Consider the following 19,484-nt stretch of genomic DNA (forward strand, 5'->3'; position numbering starts at 1 on the left):
ACGCAATGTAATTACGTGTTTGCCATTTAGCTGAAAATGAAAACGATTCGAGCGCTTAGATTTTTGTTTATTGAAGATCAGATGTAGATTTTCAAGTTGTTCGTTGAATGGAAAACGTCGTTTTTGTAAATTCATGGTCAATTGGTAGCGCTATTCCTATTTTAAAGCCTTCATGCATTTAAGGTTGTAACCGACGCTCATTTTGTCAAAAAAAGCAAAGAGAAAAACTATTCACTATTCAGTAATAGTCAAGAAGACAGGCAAGGCAACTCAATAGTTTTAAGTGTTTATGTTAGCAGTTCTAGTCAGGATTTTCAATAAAAATCTTAAATAATTCATTAGCCAATTCTTTTCTAAATCTATCTACAGATAGTCTTCGTACAATCACAGTGCCAACGTTTACAGGCTTATTGATAAGACATAGAGTTGTACAGTTACAAAATATGTGACTATCACTGTATTGGAAAAATTCTATTACATCGCCAATGTTCAACAAAGAAGACTTAAATGGGTTTGTAAGTTTGGGAGCCCACAAATACTAATTGCAGAAGGTTTTAATAGTGAGAAGTTAATAGATATATGGTTGTATGGTTTAGTTAATCAACTTTTCTTGTAAAATTGTGAGTGATCGATATACTGTGCAATGTACATGACTAATTTTGCAGTGCAAGTTTTTGTGACGTGAATAAATTCTATAATTACGACAGACAATAACGTATGTAAATGTAAGTCGCATCATTACATTTTGAAAAGAAGCAATTTGGTGATAACGATTTCTTTAGCACGACTGAGTTTTTATCATGGATTGATAGAGTGCAAAAAGTTCGTGGCACCAAGTCCCAAACAGGGGACCATCTTCTTGTGTGCCCTCAACTAGCCACCCAGTGCAGTAGGTGAGACCTTTTAATATACAACTCCGTCGCAAAAGAATGTGTCAGTTTGCGGTGTATCAACCAAATTAAGAAGACTCAATAGGCGAAGAAGCGCGCAAAAGCAGTGAACGTTGAGAAACATATTTAATTTCTTAATTACCCACACGTGGGTTTGTTTATTTGCAATTATGCTTTAATGCTCCGGTATTAAGTAGGTGCCTCAACATTAATGCGTAGTGTAGATTTAGTGCAATGAGGCAATGTTGCAACGTGGGCAAGAGATGCTTTGGTGCTTTGAATTAAAACGTTATTTTATGTTAAGATTATCCTTTTTGTTTATAATAGAATTTAACGTTCAAAAAATAAAATTAAGACGTCTTTTTTCCAGCCGCTCAGAAACATGTTGATGTACTGATGTTAAAAAAAAATTGCTCGAGAAGAAACTGCATTTTAGCTTGCAGTTGTAACTGGAAATACATTTGTCACTCTGCAGATCACAGAAAATATAGAGATTGCTTTCAGTTTATTCAAATAAAGCGAGTCGTCAACAGTTTAGACACAAGTCAATATAAACTTTTTCCAAATTTAATTCATATATTCCAGTGCAAATCTGGATTCCTAACCAGGTTCTTCAAAAAGCAGCAATCACAGGCTAAGTTTAAACAGCGTTTAGCTTAAGTGTTTCACTTCATTTTGTCACAAATATTTCTTGTCTGTGGAGATGTAGGGACACTTTTCTGTTCTTTGGTAAAATCCTCAAAAGTCTGGCCATTTGTCCATGTCAGTGCAGGGTAGGATTATTATAAGCGTACATGTTCTGAAACTCCGATGCCTAGTCAAACCAACATTTGTTGTGCTGTTGTTGATGGTTGTGTGGAATTGAAACGTCATCATAAACGATCTATGGTAACCTCATAGGTCTATGTCAAGCTTGATTGTGATTGCTGGATACTACAACATTGCTGGTTAATACTTGAGACACATAAATAACAAACCATTTAATGATAACTTTGGATGGAAAACAGATGGAATTTCTGCCCCAATATATTGTTGATAAGAGTGTTGAAGAAATCGCATGCAAAAAAAAAATGGACAAGTAGAACCAGCTAGAATGGCAGATTTGCTTTAGAAATACTTTTCAGCAAAGGTTGTCTAAATGTCTAGTTCAAGTCTATTAGTTAATCCTAACTGAATAAACAAAAAGCGTTTTTTTTTTTTTTTTGTTCACAAAGCTGAAAACTCTAGCTGTCTTGGGATTAAAGATTGCTCATAAACGATTGTTGTTTTCTGTAGAACACCAAGGTCTTGAAAACAACAACAGAAGAAGTGCAGTAAAAGCCAGTGTTTTAATTTGTAGAATGTTAAAATTCTTGCATGCAGAGTTGTAGTCAGCAATACTTTGTTATTTTTGAAGACAGTTGATATTTGCATTAATTAGAAATAAGCTCGAGTAGTTTATATAAGATTGTGTTACACAGCAGAATGTTCTAGCTTTGCATGCTTAAATGAATATTAAAATATTAAAACTTCTTCGAGTGCTTGTAGATTACGTACGGTATGTCTATTTTCTGATATATGTACAATGGTTACATACAACCAAGTTAATTTTCTACAATTTTAAGTTTTACAATAATACAATAGTTTTACAAAAAAACAAAAAACGTAGCGAAATTGCGTAGAAATAAACTGTGGTATTGAAGGTTTTATTGACATTGGATTTTACTCGTTGTCCAATTTTCTGTCTGGGAAAGATTTTAGAATGTTGTGTTTTTCTTTAAGCGTGTATGTGAATGGTAACTAATAACATTGCTCCTGGGATTATGTGCTTTCAACGAAATAGGTTTACTATAAACTTCTGTACAAACATGTACGTAGCAGTGCTATAAGAACTTTGCGGTAAATGCACCACCTTACGTTTTTAAAGGTTCTGCAAAAAAGATAATTTTTATTGATTAATTAAACAGTCTAAGAAAATTATGCTTTAAACTAAAGAATCAAAATGTTACTATAAACTTGTCATCAATTTAATCCATTATATGAAAACAGAAGTCTTGTTTTGGAAGTACAAGGGTAAATGATGTGATTTTGCATCATGTTGGTTGGACTTATAACTTCATCACGTCAAAAAGCAGTGTAACGTTATCTAAATAAATTTCTCTCCTTTCTTCAACTATTATTTCTCATTTGCACAGTGGTCTTCAGTAGATATGAAGCACAGCTGACGATTTTTAAAACGTGTTGTTGCACAAAAATCTCTTACCATCCTAAGGCTTCCACAGCAGGCTGAAAGTCGAGGTTAATTTATCAAATCGTTGTACTTTAATTTTGATTAAAAGCGCAGGAACTATTTGAAATTTTGCACAGAATATTTTTAAGCATAGTAGGTCTATCGTAACTTTAAAAATTAATCTTTTGAATCGCTAATTGAAAAGTTCCGAAATTGGATGAATTTACATCAGTGTATGTGATTTTTAAATGAATTTCAATCTTGCGTTTTTTTTCCGTCTGATCTATATGGTTGAAATATTTACCTTTCTATAGTTGACATCAATTTCTTAGCAGAATATTGTCATCATTTTCATGTATTCACCTTACGTGCTATAAACTTCTATAACTAAATTTCATCAAAAGCATGAATAGATATAATACTACAAAACATGTTGTGAATGTTTTAATAAAAACATTCACGTTAATCCCATTGTCTTGTTTGATGGGCGTTTTACAAAAGAACATTCTTTGCAAATGGCGTCAAAAAAAGATCAGTTTTTCTTATCTCTCATTCATGCTTTTATGCGGAGCTTATCAAGGAATTACATTGATCCATGGCTGCCGCCCGAGGTTGGGCTTTTTTCCTGCTTTGTTTTCTTTTTCCATCCCATCATGACGAGTTTGCGATTGCAGATCAACATTCTACGCTGGCATCGCAACTCTTGGTCGTTCTTCGCATTTACGCCACCACAACATCTTTTATTGTGTTTTACTTATTTGTTTATTTTCAAGCTTTCTGGAGAGCTATAGACCGGCACTTTATTACCCAAATAACAATTCGTGCAACGTTTTAAACTCTTCAAGTTTATTCCATTTTTTTCCATTTTCGGCGTGCTGATAATGTAAATCTCTCATGGTCGCGAGTACAGTTTGTGTCCCGGAAATACTAATGAAAAACATTGATGTAATATCATCAAAAAACTGAATCAACGCTACTACCAACGTATTTGTTTGAAGCATTTGGTCACTTTGTATCAAAGACCATCGAAATATATTTTCATCAAACATTTGACATTTTACCACAGCAATGGCTCACGTATGTCTGAAGATTACCTACTTTTAAAAATGAGCTTCGCCATTTCTTCAGATAGCGCTAAATCTGTCCAGCGCGACTCCCAGTTGAAAGCAGAATAGTTTCTGACAGATGATTATTTCTTTAATCACTTCTTAAAATTCACTTACTTCTTTCAGTCCGCAAAAGCTTTCCATCTTTTGCTCAGAGACGTCTGTGACATTATGCAATAATTGTACAGTACATTGGTGTCAGCAAGTTGTGACGACTCAGTGGTACCGTTTGTTGTGAGAGTCTTGTGAGAAATAAGCAGTTGTATGTTTTAACACCAAACTTTGGCAATAAAGAAAAAGTCATGAAAGTTATCCCTTTATACACAGCTTGTCTGTATTTTTCAGCACAATTGCCTTATTAGTGCAAAAGGTTAATTACACCTTTGTTATATTATAATCTTTGCCGCTTGTTTTCACGTGGAGGCATTTAATGGTTTATAGAAATAACCTCGTAAGAAAGAATTAGTTAAATTAAAGATGTATCTTCTGCGTGCGTATACTCAGCAAACAATGATATGATGGCAAAAAAGTCAGTTGGTTTTGACTCAAAAAGACACGAATAACATACAGCTTGTAGAAGTCAGTGTTTACCAAAAAATAACCTTTTGATGAAAGAAATATGATGGGGCAACACTTTGCATCATGATGTGGCCTAGTGGTAATTAACGAACAGTTTACATTGAAGACAATATTTTGCTTCCAAAAAACGTGAAAATTTTAAATTGGCATAACGTCGACCAACGTTGAAACGATGCAAAAACCGTAAATCGTTTTCGCCAAGGCGTTTTTGTCAACACGTTAGACTAGGTTAAGTCTTGTCGCTAGTTAAGCTTGTACCAATCGTGCCCTGACCGTACCAAGCAAACGTATACAAAACATACACTACTCTGTATTTTAAACTTAACGCTTCGATGTTGAAAATAGATGCTCTGGGGTTTCCAATGCAGGATTTTCGATTTCAACTGTTTATCCTCTTCAAATGTAGGCTACTTTTTCTAACTTATATTAATATGTTAGCACTCTGTATCAAAATTATAGCAATAAAAATGCTTTTACCTAAGATTAGACCTTCAATGATTTAACATTTTAAATTCAAGTGGATCTTGTCATCAAAGCCATATTACACAGCGCAATACACAGTTTAAGTTTATAGATTTATGTTGCTGCATTATTTTTGTGTAATGCATGATGAAAAATTGGAAGTATTTTTTTTCGGGTAGATTTTTTAACTTTACCATTTCATTACGTGATCAGACTATTCATGTCATAAAATCATGTTGCCAATGCAAAAAGTTCTCAGAATAGGCTTAGCCCTAGCCAGTTACGCTACAGGAATTTCAACAGCGACTACTAGGCTATTTTTTAATCTAGAAATAATCAACTTGTCAAAGCGTTATGTCACAAATACTGTTAATTCAAAACATCTAAAATGCATTGAGTTTCTAGCTAAGTCAAACACTAAACCATAGTTGTGCAGTTAAAAAGATGTTGCTAATGTCATGCGTGTATCAACGACGCTTTTTGATAGCTATCAACTCTTCCTATATGTTAGAATGATAACATAATCTGAAGTGTTTCTTAAAAGAATAACCAATTAAACAACATTTGAAAAAACCTGCCCTAACTAAAAAATAAACATTGAAAGGCATAGGAAACCTCTGGTGTTGGACGATTTCTTACGCAATATTGTCATCTGTGGTGTATGTGGACACCCCTGTTGGGTGTTGAATGATGCTACAGGCGGTCTTATAAGCAGTAGTTAGTAGGCTACATTCAAGTCGTTCTATTTGCGAAGTTTGAAAAGACAGGCCACCCTTTCGGAAGTGCTTCGGCATCAGGCTTAGAAATCAACTCATTATGTTTGCTACTGCAATCCTTCTATTAAAATGTTTTTCTTTGTATCTCAGTAGTTTTAGCTTTGTTTCTCAGGAGAATGTTGTAGTTGTAACGTTATTACAAGGGTTTGCCTGTTTTTTATTGGTTTCAGAATAGGATTTTTGTTTTTAGTCTAAAGCAAACTCTTTTTTTTTTAGTAGTTGAGATCGTTTTTCGTTGATTTGACGTAAGAAAGTATTTCTTAGCAACGTGGTAAGCGAGAGAGTTCTTTTTTTCTCTGCATTCGATTGAAAAAAAGTTGGCAGAGTAGCATGCAGATGTTGAAACCTGCGATACTGATGAAGTACAACATCGTCAGAAACACCACCAAAGTGAACGGATGTTGTAAAAATGCTTTTGTGCTCAAAATGGAAAATAGAGCTTTATGAATGCGTATGAAGTAGCATTTAGTGCACTGTGGTATTATCAAGAATAGTCATGACTTACGATGGAATATAAATACATTAGATTGTTATTAATAATTGAATTTGTGTAGCAGCTTTAACGTTTATGTTAATTTCTGTTGACATCGATATGAGTATGATGATGACGCATATCCTGAAATTGCTTGTGTGCATTTCTAAACTGTTTGAATTGCTTTCAATCAAGACTTTATTAAATTTCTTTAGTGGAATAATTTTTTTATTGAGCAACTGGAAATGACATCTTGTATGATAATTGTGAACAAAGTAGCAAAAAACTTAGAAGATACTGCAATGATATACAGTAAGTTGCACAGCCCTTTTTATAAACGCAGTGATAAAACGTAGACTGATAACATAACTATTTTTATGATAAAGTACCGAGAAATTATGAAATATCTTTTTCACCTTACCAATTTTTATATATTTTTTGTTTAGGTTTGGGATTAACAACATCCTAAGAAATAAGGCTTAAATCAAGACTGGAGTATTTAAAAATTTTGGTTTAATAACTGTTTCATTTTTCTTATTATGATTTTATAATCGAGTCAAAGTTTTGAAAAAAGAATCGTCATACTCTTTAGAAGGTAGGTAACGAATAAAAAGTAGCTTATAATTAAATATTTTATTTAGGATTGGCATGTGCCTTGGGTTCATGTGTGGCCAATGGGCACATAATTGATAGACAGGTGGATGAAGCAATTTATAAATGGTCGGAATCAGTTTTTAGTTAAATTTCTAGCGCATTTTATGTCGATTTTAATAAATCAGAATTTATTGCAATCAAAAATACAAGCTTTGTTAAATAAAATGTTGTATTCAAGATTCAATGTATATTGCATACCAATGTATTTTACTATAGAAATCGAAATTATCAAATTATTTAGACATTTATATAGAAACCAAAATACCATGAAAAAAAAATACACCAAACATTCGATCGAAATAACTTTCTTAAACAGTCGGCTGTAGTGATAAACGCCCGTTTGTGAATTGCATTATTCTTTAACACTTTTGCGCATTGATTTCAATTTTAAACTTCTGTTTCACATCGCCTTCTGCATGAACAAAATCAGCAACAAGGCTAGTGTGGAGGTTACACCGGTATGGTTAGCGAAACACAATGCTCGCTGTTCTATAGTGAGTAGTCAGGTAGTGCTGACGCCAGGAAGATCGCTCCTTCTCAACAAAGCATCACTTCATTGTGGAAACGTAATATGCCAAAATTCGGAAAGCTATCTGCCCAAACACAAGATGATTTATAGTATGTGGCTTAATCTCTTTACGTGAAACCAGTGTTGGTGAAACCGTGTTAAAAACTAACGCTTAAAAATAGTCAAGTGTAGAGCAATTCTTCTGTTTTTTCCAATATAATACATTGAGAAGTTTTATTGCGATTTCAAAACAATAAAAACTTTGTCCTTAACGCAAAAATAGACTTTGTTGACTGTAGCGCTACTAAAATACGCTTTTTCTTAGATTTCTATTGAATTAAAAATAGCATCAAAATACAATAGTTGCAAAAAAAATTGTTTACAAAATTCTTTGTTACTAAAGTAGTTATGTACACAACAATAACATTGCAGCGCACAATTGCATACCAAAGTGAAAGTTTGTCTTCATAAGCTTTTACAAATGCTCTTTTTTTGCGATTAGAAATTAAGTAAATAACAATTCGTTATTTTCGAAATGCCATTTTTTTAATTGGCAAACAGAAAATAAAGCAAGCAGTTCGAACTAAAAGTCTTAGAGTAAGTTTAATACCAACTACTTAGGTACACAGCTCGCATAGTCTAATGATTCGTCGTGCACTGCATCGTTTCCTGGTCACATATAGGAAGTCGATGCTTTGTCCTTTACACAACATGCAATTATAGTTTCAGGCTACACTTGAGATTGATAAGTAGAGCAAGATTTTAAGTAATTCAGCACCAAGTATGAAATTCTTAAATTAAGAATTAAAATGCCTTGGTATTTTTATAATTGGGATGAGTATATAACGAAATGTATTTTCTCTAATTTAACTTTTAAGCTTATGAATAGTTTAAATTTTATGTTATTGCTTATATATACTGTACTGTAAAGATTTAAGGGCAAAATTTTAGAAGTTTAAAGCTTTCTCAAAATCAAATATAATTTTTTTATCTTAAAATAAGTCATAGTGTTAAAATTACCGTTTTCTTGGAACTAAAATTATTTAGCATCACACTCAAGCCTTGAAAAGTTAAAATCATCATGTGAAGAAATCAAGATATTGCAAATTATAGGATCATAATTTGATAAATCGTTAATGTTAATAATACCATATGGGCCTATTTTTGAAGCCAGTATGTTGGCGACACTATAGCCTACACAAAAGTAAACTTATTCAGCAAACAAAGACTTTTTCTGTCTTGTATCGTGATTGTAATTTCACGTAATGATTTATCTTTTCTTTTCATATTTTCTAAATTTATAGTTTCATCTTGGCCCCAAGATAAAAGGAATACGATTGTTATCATTCATGAGGCTTCAGTAAAAATAATAATAATGCTAATACGCTGTATATTTGTATTGCGATATGGCCATCGCAGATATGAGCTGCTCTTAGCGTTTTACAAGGCCAACAATTTCAGTGCAGCCGTCTAGAGAATGTTGTTTGTTAAAAGGATTTTGAAAATTAGGTTTTTAAAATAATATCAGACATTTTTAGGCATAAGTTTGCAAACTTTTTAAGTTTTAAAACTTTGTTTGAATCAAAAAGAAAGAAGTAACCAGAAAACGTTTTTTAAAGCGATAACGAAAGCAATATGATTGTAAGAAAAATACTTCCTGTAAAGATTTTAGAAACATATTTAGGCCGATGTATATTGTAATATCTGTGATTCATAACTTGAATGTCATTGAAGACTTTCTTAGAATTCTTGATACGTGCTGGCTATCTACCACAATGTTTATGTTTCTAGTAATATTTCTTTGACGGTTTGCAGCATTGAGTGGATGTAGCATACTCATATGTTTCATCACAAACATTTTCAGAGATTCTTGATTATTCAATTGAAGATAATGAGCCACTGCAGCTTACGTGTGAAGTAAGTTTTGCAGTAAATGGCGTGATCCAATTTCTGATAAGGAAATAATTTGAGGACTAACTTTAGCTGTTGAGGCAAACAGTATCATCATTCACACGCGTCTGGCCGGCAATTGCAGCCTTATTTTCTTCTTTTATCTTAAACATTCATCGGAGAAAATTTTGTAATAAAAACTTTAAAGGCGTCAAAAATACTTTTGAGATTTATAAAAACTGATAACAGAATGGGCAGCACATTTTTACCAAATTGCATGCTTTTCAGGTTTTTGTGACGCATGTCCCATGCAAAGAAAGTTTGTCTTGTTGGCTAGACACCGAGAATAGATATTCATACCACAAAGCACATATTTTGTACAGTAAAAAAGTTGCAATTATCAGTTTCCTTGCTTCTATTATGCCTTTATACAGAAGATACGATCTATTTGAATTAAACTAATTTCTGATATCCGCTGTATCTTATGATTTTTATTTTTCATTTATAATCGAAAATCTTAATATTGGTGAGCACCAGCTTGTTGTAACAACATCCAACTGCAAAAGAATATATAACCAATTTTTCAAGATTAAAAAAATAACAAAATAAAATAACTAACAAAATAACTAAAAATGTTAAAAAAATAACTGAATATTATTAAAAGTCAATATAAAAATTTCTAGATCGCACATATATTGCTGAACAATAATTTAATGCTTGGCAACTTTTAGCTCAAATTAAATATCTTGGCTAAAGTCATCAGCTCTTGAATGGATATATGAATAACTTAGGTTTCGACTTTAGCTTTGGCAAGTGTCTTGTGAAAGGTTTCGTCTCACTATCTTCATGATCGCTTTTGATATCGATTTTGCTTGTTGGAGGAAATTTGATCCTTTGATAATACTGTTTTTTGTAACAATAAACTATGCTCCATTGGGCTTTCAATACAAACTGTGTTGCTACATAATAAATTCAATGTTTCAGCATTTAAAACTTTATTTAGTCTTTTCAGTTAACCAGTATCCTTCTTCAGAAATCCAAATGTATCATTGTTGTTACATTTATGGGCCAATATATTTCTCCATGTCCAATAAGGCAACAAAGTGTGTGTTTGTAAAACGACTTTTGCGCACAGTTACTAAGTATATTAAAACGTCAATATTACGTCATAGCTAACGTCATAAAACAATCAAACCAGTGTCCAACTGCAATTTTCTCATATCCATACGAAATTCCATGGCAATTTGTCCCTTTGTTCAACATTTTCAAGTTATGTGACTTTTCAACTGGACTGCGGTTTACAGTAATTCCTGCTGACGCACCCCTCTCTCCCCCCAAACAGTTTAAGTTAAGTTATTTTTAAGCACATGTCTGTGTGCATATTGTAAAAATAAATTAAGTGGCCAATGGGTTGATATTGGGATGCTTGGCTTTAAAGCAACTTTTATTCTTTCATTTAACAAAGAATTTAGTTTTGCACAAGTTTGATAGCTAGAAATTTTGAACATCTTTTAACTAAACCTAATAGATTCTACAATGGCTTAACTTTCACTTTTCCCACCAAAGTTTAACCAACTCAAAATTATATTTTTGATCTCTTAAAAGCAAGTTTTTAAAATGGCAACTCTGGGATATGGTATCCTGCAAGCGTACTGTGCATTACGTATATTCTTGAGAATTACAAATACCTACTCATGTCAATCAAAACAAGGCTTATGACGACAGTGTAATAAGTGGAATTAGTATAGTACAAGCAAGAATTTATTCAAGTGGTCAATGTTCGTAGTCAAACAAGCTTAAAACTCAAACGCTCTGTTTGTTACGAAGACTATTTCAGTGATTTGGCTAAACAATTCCTCTTAGTGGTTTTTCCATAAACTAGCATCTGTTTGATATGACCTGTCGCACAGCATGAGCACGCACATCGTTATTTGGAGCTGATACATTTTTGTTCGGATTACCCTCATCTTGACATTAGAAAACTGTTTTCTGATACAAAAGTTAAAACAAACTGGATTGAACAGTCCAACCTTAAGAAGGCTTGAAAATCTTGTTGAGAGTAAACTTCTATTGGTATTGGATGTTTTGTATTGTTAATTTTTTCTCCTAAAATGCTTGTACAACAATCAATCCATTAACCTCTTATGCACTTCAAGCGTTAGTTTGTATTAGCTAAGTTTATTGTGTAACTAATTTAACCTTTGCGCTTGTTTCTTATTCATGTTCTTATAAGTTTAACTTTAAAATATATCAATAAGAAACAAATACAATGACTGAATTAGTTCCACAATAAACTAACCTTAGTTGGTTACAAGTAAGTTGCTGGTTTTAAAACTTTAGGACATTACTGATCAGGAAAGCTTGAGCACTAATCAAATACCCAACGAACAGAAACGAATTCGTAACACCAGTTTGTTGTCTATTGAACAATAGTCGTCAGCGATTATCATCAAACACTATTTCTGCATTAAGCTTTCCAGCTCAGATAAGCCCTAGCCCCGGGGTCATACAATATCTCCTACGCCATTTTTACCGTTTATGCTGTTTCGTGGAATATTTAGTGATAGACTGTCATCAGATAGGTAGTGGCTGTGTTGCGGTGCAATATATATTTGTGGGTATCAATAAATGAACCGGGTCAGGACGATTTGATGTGAATTGTTATTTTTTTTAATTTTGAGACTTGCAAGGTAGGCTACGATTTAATCGTTAAAACGAACAAATGTACAACCGCTATCTCTATGATTAATGTTAAATAATATTTGTGATGTTATTATCACTGACAAACTGGAATCTTGACCGGATAAAAACTCTCAAGAGCTTCATGCATTTCTTATGTTCTGATGCCAATTTCGCCTGACAATGTGTCCTTTTCTTCCGATGCTTTATAGAGAAAACGTAAGTTGAGAAAACTAAATGGCATTGCGGTTTGAGACTTCTCAAGTAAACTTTTAACAGAAATGTGAAACTTATCCTTCTAATGAATGAGTTTTTTCGCATAAACCAAAACTTGCTACGAACTTCGTCATGGCATGTTTTGTTTATCGCATATTTGTCAAAGAAATTTAATGTTTAATTGTATTTTGACAGGTTAGTTGGAACGAAAAATATTTGAAAATGTTGCTATTTGGTTTCACAGTATTTTCATTACTTCTTCAATTATCATTTTCACTGAGTAAGTATAGGCTAATATAAATAACTCATAGATATAATACTCGTAATAGTGTATTATTCTTATTAATAGACTGCAGTTTATGTCAGCAAGTAATTATCTTATTTTACAATCAAATTTTTAACAATTCTTTTACGATGTTTTGATGAAACTATTTTTTGCTGTTCAGTATAAATACAATAACTTAGTACACTTTTAAGGAATTAGAACTCTGTTTTTCAAAATCTTGTACTACATAGCTACTAAAGAAGTCGTGTCTTTGTTGTAGTTTGAGCTTTGTACTGTCAGGGTCAAATTTCAAGTTTTGTTGCAAATTGTTTACCAAACAGATTTCGTGTACTCAATCTTCCCATATTAGAAAGTGTTTTCCAACAGACCCGTTTTAGTTGTTGGTCCGAAACTGCGAGTTTATTTGCAATCTTCTTAAAATTAACTGAAGAGCAATGTCCTTTGAATCCATCATATTGACAAAGGCTAATGGGTACTTTCAAAAATCTTAGTAACCTACAAAATTGCTGCCCAAATCTGGACCGAGTTTTTTCAAATTTAACCCTCAACCTGGTCCATTCTGCACATGGAGCCGATTTTTATATGATTTGAAAAATTGTTGTTGTATAAATTTTTTTGTTTGATAGAAGCTCCGTCTCTTAGCTTGAAAGATGTGTCCACACAAAGTATTTCAATCCAATGGAGCTTTGTTGACGGCGACGCGGAAGATTTTCTAGCCACCATTTCACCCATAAACGAAGGGGAAAGCCCCTATCCCGAGGTAACTTTACGATCACATTCGACAAACGTATCAAAAGAAAGTAAAATTTTTGATGTCTCAAGAAAAATTTTAAAATAAAATTTAGTGTTTTTTAAATCTTTATTTTATTTTTTTAAAGGGAACAGTTACGTGCCACTGTTTTCAAAAACAGCTTGCACTTTTTAAAGGGGTATTAAAGGAAAAACCTGACTTGGCGATTTTCCACGTTCTTTGTGTTTAACATGCTACCATAAAACGATTTTCAATAAAATTTTGCCCCATTGCGGTCTGACCACCATTGTGCGCGTGCTTTTGTCAGAGCTTTCAAAATGAAATTGGCCTGAGCAACGAAGCGTGCGACTGTAAAGAACGTCATAAAGTCTACGTCATAAAGTCTAGCAATCAACCGATCACGCAATAATTGTTACTGCGGGCGATTTGACTGTAGGCTATGTATGTATTTACATCAAAACAGCACATTTTGACATCAAAACAGCAGACAGTTTGCTCAAAACATCAGATTGGTAACGTGGTTTTTGTTATTGCTGGACTTTATGACGTATTCTTGAGCTGTGTTGCACGTTTTGGTCATTTTGAAAAAAATGAAAATAAATGAAACACTGGACTTTGGGCCTTGCCAGCGCCATTGAAAACAAATTTTTTTGGGTAATTGTTTTTGAAATGTATTCTTGAATGTTCAGTTTACTCATTTTAATGCTTAATTCCGGTTTGAAATTTTCCTTTAGTATGCCTTTAAGATGCTACCCAATGAAACCTATCCAACCATATTCAATACATGCTGACTAAATTGCAACATTTTGAAAATAAATACAACTGTATAAGTTTGTAAACAATCCGTAAGCCTCTGCATTGTTATGCTAATTTTTATGTTAAGAAATTTTTCTCAAGGGCCACTTCGGGTATTCTATAATTAAATTTAAGTTTGGCTTTCTAATGTCGTTGAGACCTATAGTTTTCCAATAAACAAAGTTTAGTTTTGTGGTATCTTGAGTAGGCTAGTTTCGGTAAAAAGCGTAAAATCTTGTCAAATAAACTTTGTTGAAATTGTTGCTCAAGACATGCAAGCAATTGAACGGCTCTATTCCATGCATGTGAAAAGTAGGTGCAACGAATGACATTAGACGGTGTTATTTATGAAATAAACATATCAACATTGAAAGTAGTTTTCAAATTGTTTGACGCGATAATAATTTGCCTTTTCGGAGAGCTCACAAAAAACAGGCTAAGATTTTTGTAAGCTGATGTATTATAATGCGACAGATGTGAAACTTATATGGTTAATTTGCAGTAACGTGACACGGTCTATCTCAATTTATAGCCTGCACCCTTGTGACACACGTTTAAAGTATTTACTAAAGTAATTCATCAACCTTGTATTTTCATGTCAAAAGTTGAGTTTGAAACCATTGCATTATTTACCCCCTTCGGGCTATGATTGATCTACTTGCACTCAAAATCTTAATTAAAAATTTGATGTCTACAGAAACACTAATTTCAAATAGCGCTGTAAAGTAATTGCTCTTTTGCACTGTTTTAATAAGCTAGAACATGGCCACCTAAAGATACGGCCTGATTTGTCACATTTTGCAGAAATTTCCAGATTTTTCTAACTTTGGGCGAACGTTTAAATAAATTTTTCTAAAAATTAGATTATTACGCTTTCTTTATTCTTTTCCCCAGATGACACAATAGGTTTTAACATCCTCACATGTTGAAAAACAAAGAAAATTTGATTTTGTAGATTTTAGTCAGACTGTTAATTTTCAATAACAGTCTGATTTTGCGTTTTTCAATTTCTTTTTTCTCATTTGCTACTGCTTCCCCAAGGCAACAAAAAAGTTTTTTGTCATTGGGAAACCGCAAAAAGTAAAAATATCTCAAAAAATGTCAGTCAAGCACTAGCAGTAGCTGTAATCAAAATCTGCAAAATGTGACAAATCAGGCCGCATCTCCAGGTGGCCATGGCTAGAAACAACTTTATTGCTTTGGTCAGAAGCCAACTAAATACATGTACCTCGTAAACTTGATTTCTATGAACGCTGGGGTCTTAATCATCTTTAGCATTACAGGACAAACGCTTGCTAGTTATAGAAGTCTTAAAAATGCTCCAAAAGACAATACTCTGATTCTTGTAGGATTGATTTACGCGAATGTGTTTATTATGCAGGATAGTTTTGCAAATAAACTATCCCGGGCAAAGCCAATGAAATATCAATCTAATCTGTTTGCAGAACATCAATGCATCATTTGCTTCTTGGTCAAATCTCATTCCTGGAAAAAATTACTCCATTGCAGTTATAGCGGTCAGGCATGACGGAGAGCAGAGTCCCCCAGCTGTCATTGATGTCACCACAAGTATGTTCTATAGTCCACAAAACTTGCATTCAGATTTAATTTTAACAAATTTCGTTTCATTATATCAATTAACAAATAAATGAAGTCAGCTTGGTTTGAAAACTTGCACAATTTATTGATAAAGCTTTCGTCGTCGTAGAGGCATTTTTGTTAATGTTTTATTCAAATAAAATTCATTCTACTGGAATACTTTTTTACGATTTGGAACACAACTTAACTTTTAAACGCGTTTTTCAGTTAATTTTTGTAACGCCCACAGCAGTTTGTCAGCAGTGTTTCCACCCCTTTAAAGAGTTATTTAGGACAGGTTGAGATACAGCAGTTGTTTCTTTTTTTAATGTAGTTTTGCGTTCTAAACATCTATTTGTGCAATTGCTGCTGATTAAAATCCAGAGGAGTAAACAATCCAGTAGAACAAAAAAAAAATGTTTGTAAAGAACCAAAAGTAATAAACATTGCAAGTCAAGCGACCACAGCTTTTGCATCACTTCATCATTATCCATGAACCAAAGTGACCTAAGAGCTTTTAGCGCACTTGATACATTGCTGACAAAAGTGAAGGTTATAAATTAATGCTAATCAACTCCAGCTGCCCTATTCATCAATTTCTTTTAAATTAAAATGGCTATCGACTTAACATTTGGTACTGACTGCCAAAATTTTTCAACACGTTTAAGTTGAAGTTTTGCTGCAAATACTGGCACTCTGACAGTTAAAAATGATCACTTCACAGTCGTGTATTTCGTTACAGTTATTTTGCATACAAAAATTGCACATAGAAAAATAATAATTTATATGTTAGCTTTATTGAAAGATAAGTCATAAACTTGGTAGTTTTTTTTTTGCAAACGTTTTTTGATTTAAAGAAAATGAAGGGGTGTACCAGCAAACATCTATAGGATTGGCCCATGATACAAGAGAAGGATCCCCAGAGGATACAAACTGATATGAATGAATCAACAAGTGAATAAAAAAATAACAGTTAACCTCTCAAGTACATGTAGCTCCACACAGAGTGAAATTTACATGCCTTTTGACTCTTTTTTATTTCTTTACAAGTATTATTGACTCAAAAAGAATGTCTAAAAAGACATTACGAAAAGTAACTACGGACAAAGGCCAGTGTTTCGATCTTCAGATCTCTTCAGCGTAGTAATACGTATACTACGCTGAAGAGATCTGAAGATCGAAACACTGGCCTTTGTCCGTAGTTACTTTTCGTAATGTCTTTTTAGACATTCTTTTTGAGTCAATAATACTTGTAAAGAAATAAAAAAGAGTCAAAAGGCATGTAAATTTCACTCTGTGTGGAGCTACATGTACTTGAGAGGTTAACTGTTATTTTTTTATTCACTCGTTTTTTGATTTATTTGCATTTCCGCTCACGACATGCTACAAAAAATCTTGTTCCTAATATTATCATTACCATTTGACAAATATCATATTGCTTTTATTATAGATTTACTTCGTATTATAAATAGTCAATCCAGTCCATTTGATGATTTATTTCTTTTAGAGCCTATGCCAGCATATTATGTTCGGATTTCGAAATTCGTAAATCCAGTACTCACTGAGTATTCAGTGAATGGGAACAAAACCATGATGTTCCCGGTTTATGGAGCGGTGGTGATGTGGGAAGGACCAGATGCAGGATGTTATGATGATTATAATGTCGACGTTAACCCTCCTCATGGATCAGTACGGATTCCAGTTGTTCTTAACGGTGAGTATTTGCTGTAGGATAGTTATCCATCCTGAGGATAATGAAGAAGTTATTTGTTTATGGATTTTCTGTAGTTCAGCAAATTTGCTTTTAAAAGTTAAAATAAAACGTTTAAACTTTTTTTTATTCAATTTTAAATTAATAACGTTTTCAAAATGTCATTTTGCGGATAGTGTTGACATTTGCGTGGTTTAAATTTAACTTTTTTTGGGGATAATGTTAACATGTGTCCTACGACTACAGAGCATGAAATTTGAAGAACAAACACATTCTGCAGCGACAAAGCGTTCTCAAATTATATCTTCGACCAACATCCGATTAGGATGAAACTAAATCCCGATATAAATCCTCTTGATCTTTTTCAGCTGGAAAACCAGTTTCACAGCCTTTAAAAAAGAGGCGAATTATTTGGGATTTAATCCCAGGGGTGGAATATAAATTCACTGTACGCTCCAAGTGCAACGGCAAGTTAAGTGAACCAGCAAGTGCTAGCGAAAGAATGCGTAAGTTGCAGAGTTTAGTCAAAAGGTTTTCAAATACTTGTTTTTTTGCAAGTAGGCTATACTTCATGGCTTCTCCAATGAAAAATTTCTGTTTGAAATGTAACGGAACATTTTGAGTTAATTATGTTTTCATTAACAATCTTTAGGTTCAGCAACCGAAACCGATTTTGCAACCCAATGTTATTAAATAAGCGAATTTAATAATAATAAGCAAATTTGTCTTAAATGAAAGTAAAATAATCTGACATACTACATATACAACAGAAAATTAATTTCATGCGCTGCCAGTTAGCAGCAGAAAAGTGTATGATACTAAAAGTGCACGCCAAATGCTGGTTGGCATGTAATGTCATTCTCGGAAAGATTCCATAGATTAGCCATTTTTCTCATTTTGAATCAGTTAATCTGTTTTCCAGCATCTGAAATACCATCTGCAATCGACATCACTAATCTAACTCCAACGTCTGTTAGTTTGTCCTGGGACCACCCACACCGAGGAATTTTGGACGGATACATAATTGAAGTAGCTCCGCCAGAAGGGGAAGTCATTGAACCTCTGATTGCAACGGAAAAACGGAGAACAATAGAGAATTTGACTCCGGGTAATTAAGTTGAGACAACAGGAAAAAGAAAGTCAAAATGATAACGAACAACAAGTTATAAATTTGGATTCATCCAATTGTTAAAGCAATATCGCCAAATTTATTTGATTTTCGGTTTATTTTCAGGCTCAAAATACAAAATAGACGTTTACAGCACTTCCTCCGAAGTTCTCAGCTTTCAATCCAGAACTGTTCATATAAAAACTCCTCCTCTCACTCCATTAGGACCTGTCCTCGCATCCGACATTACAACATCCTCAGTCATCATTAAATGGCAATGGCCAGGAAAAAATGTTGACTATTATGAAGTGAGTCTTGTTAACATACTTTGTTGAAATATCAAACTGTAATAATCGGAAGTTTTCACATTGTTGCAGCTTTACAGTTCTTTAATTACACAGTCGGCAGGTGGTTTCGTTTCCAAATGAGCGCATGAAGTAACATAACAAAAATAAACCAACACACAGGATCCAAAAAAATGTTTTTTAGGCTTAGGTAAACATTTTTGTTTTAATAATTAACGTGGTTTAAAAGTTTAAACAAACAAACTTCGTTTGAACTACCAATTTAAAAAAAAAAGAAATTTGCAATGTATTAGAGTTTTGCTTTAAGTCAAAAAAATGTCTTGCTCCCAAAGAAGAACTTTTGATTTTCACTAAATTCTTATCAAAATTACCAAACAGAGCAAATTAATGACTCGTATGCGTCGCATTTCAAAGATTGACTTTACAATGCATGTGACGTTGCTTACAATATTTTCATATTTATTGCAAAACTTGTGTTCAAAATATAACAGGTCAAAGGTACAGGTGCT

This window comes from Aplidium turbinatum, chromosome 5 (assembly GCF_918807975.1).
Source record: "Aplidium turbinatum chromosome 5, kaAplTurb1.1, whole genome shotgun sequence".
NCBI lineage: Eukaryota > Metazoa > Chordata > Ascidiacea > Aplousobranchia > Polyclinidae > Aplidium > Aplidium turbinatum.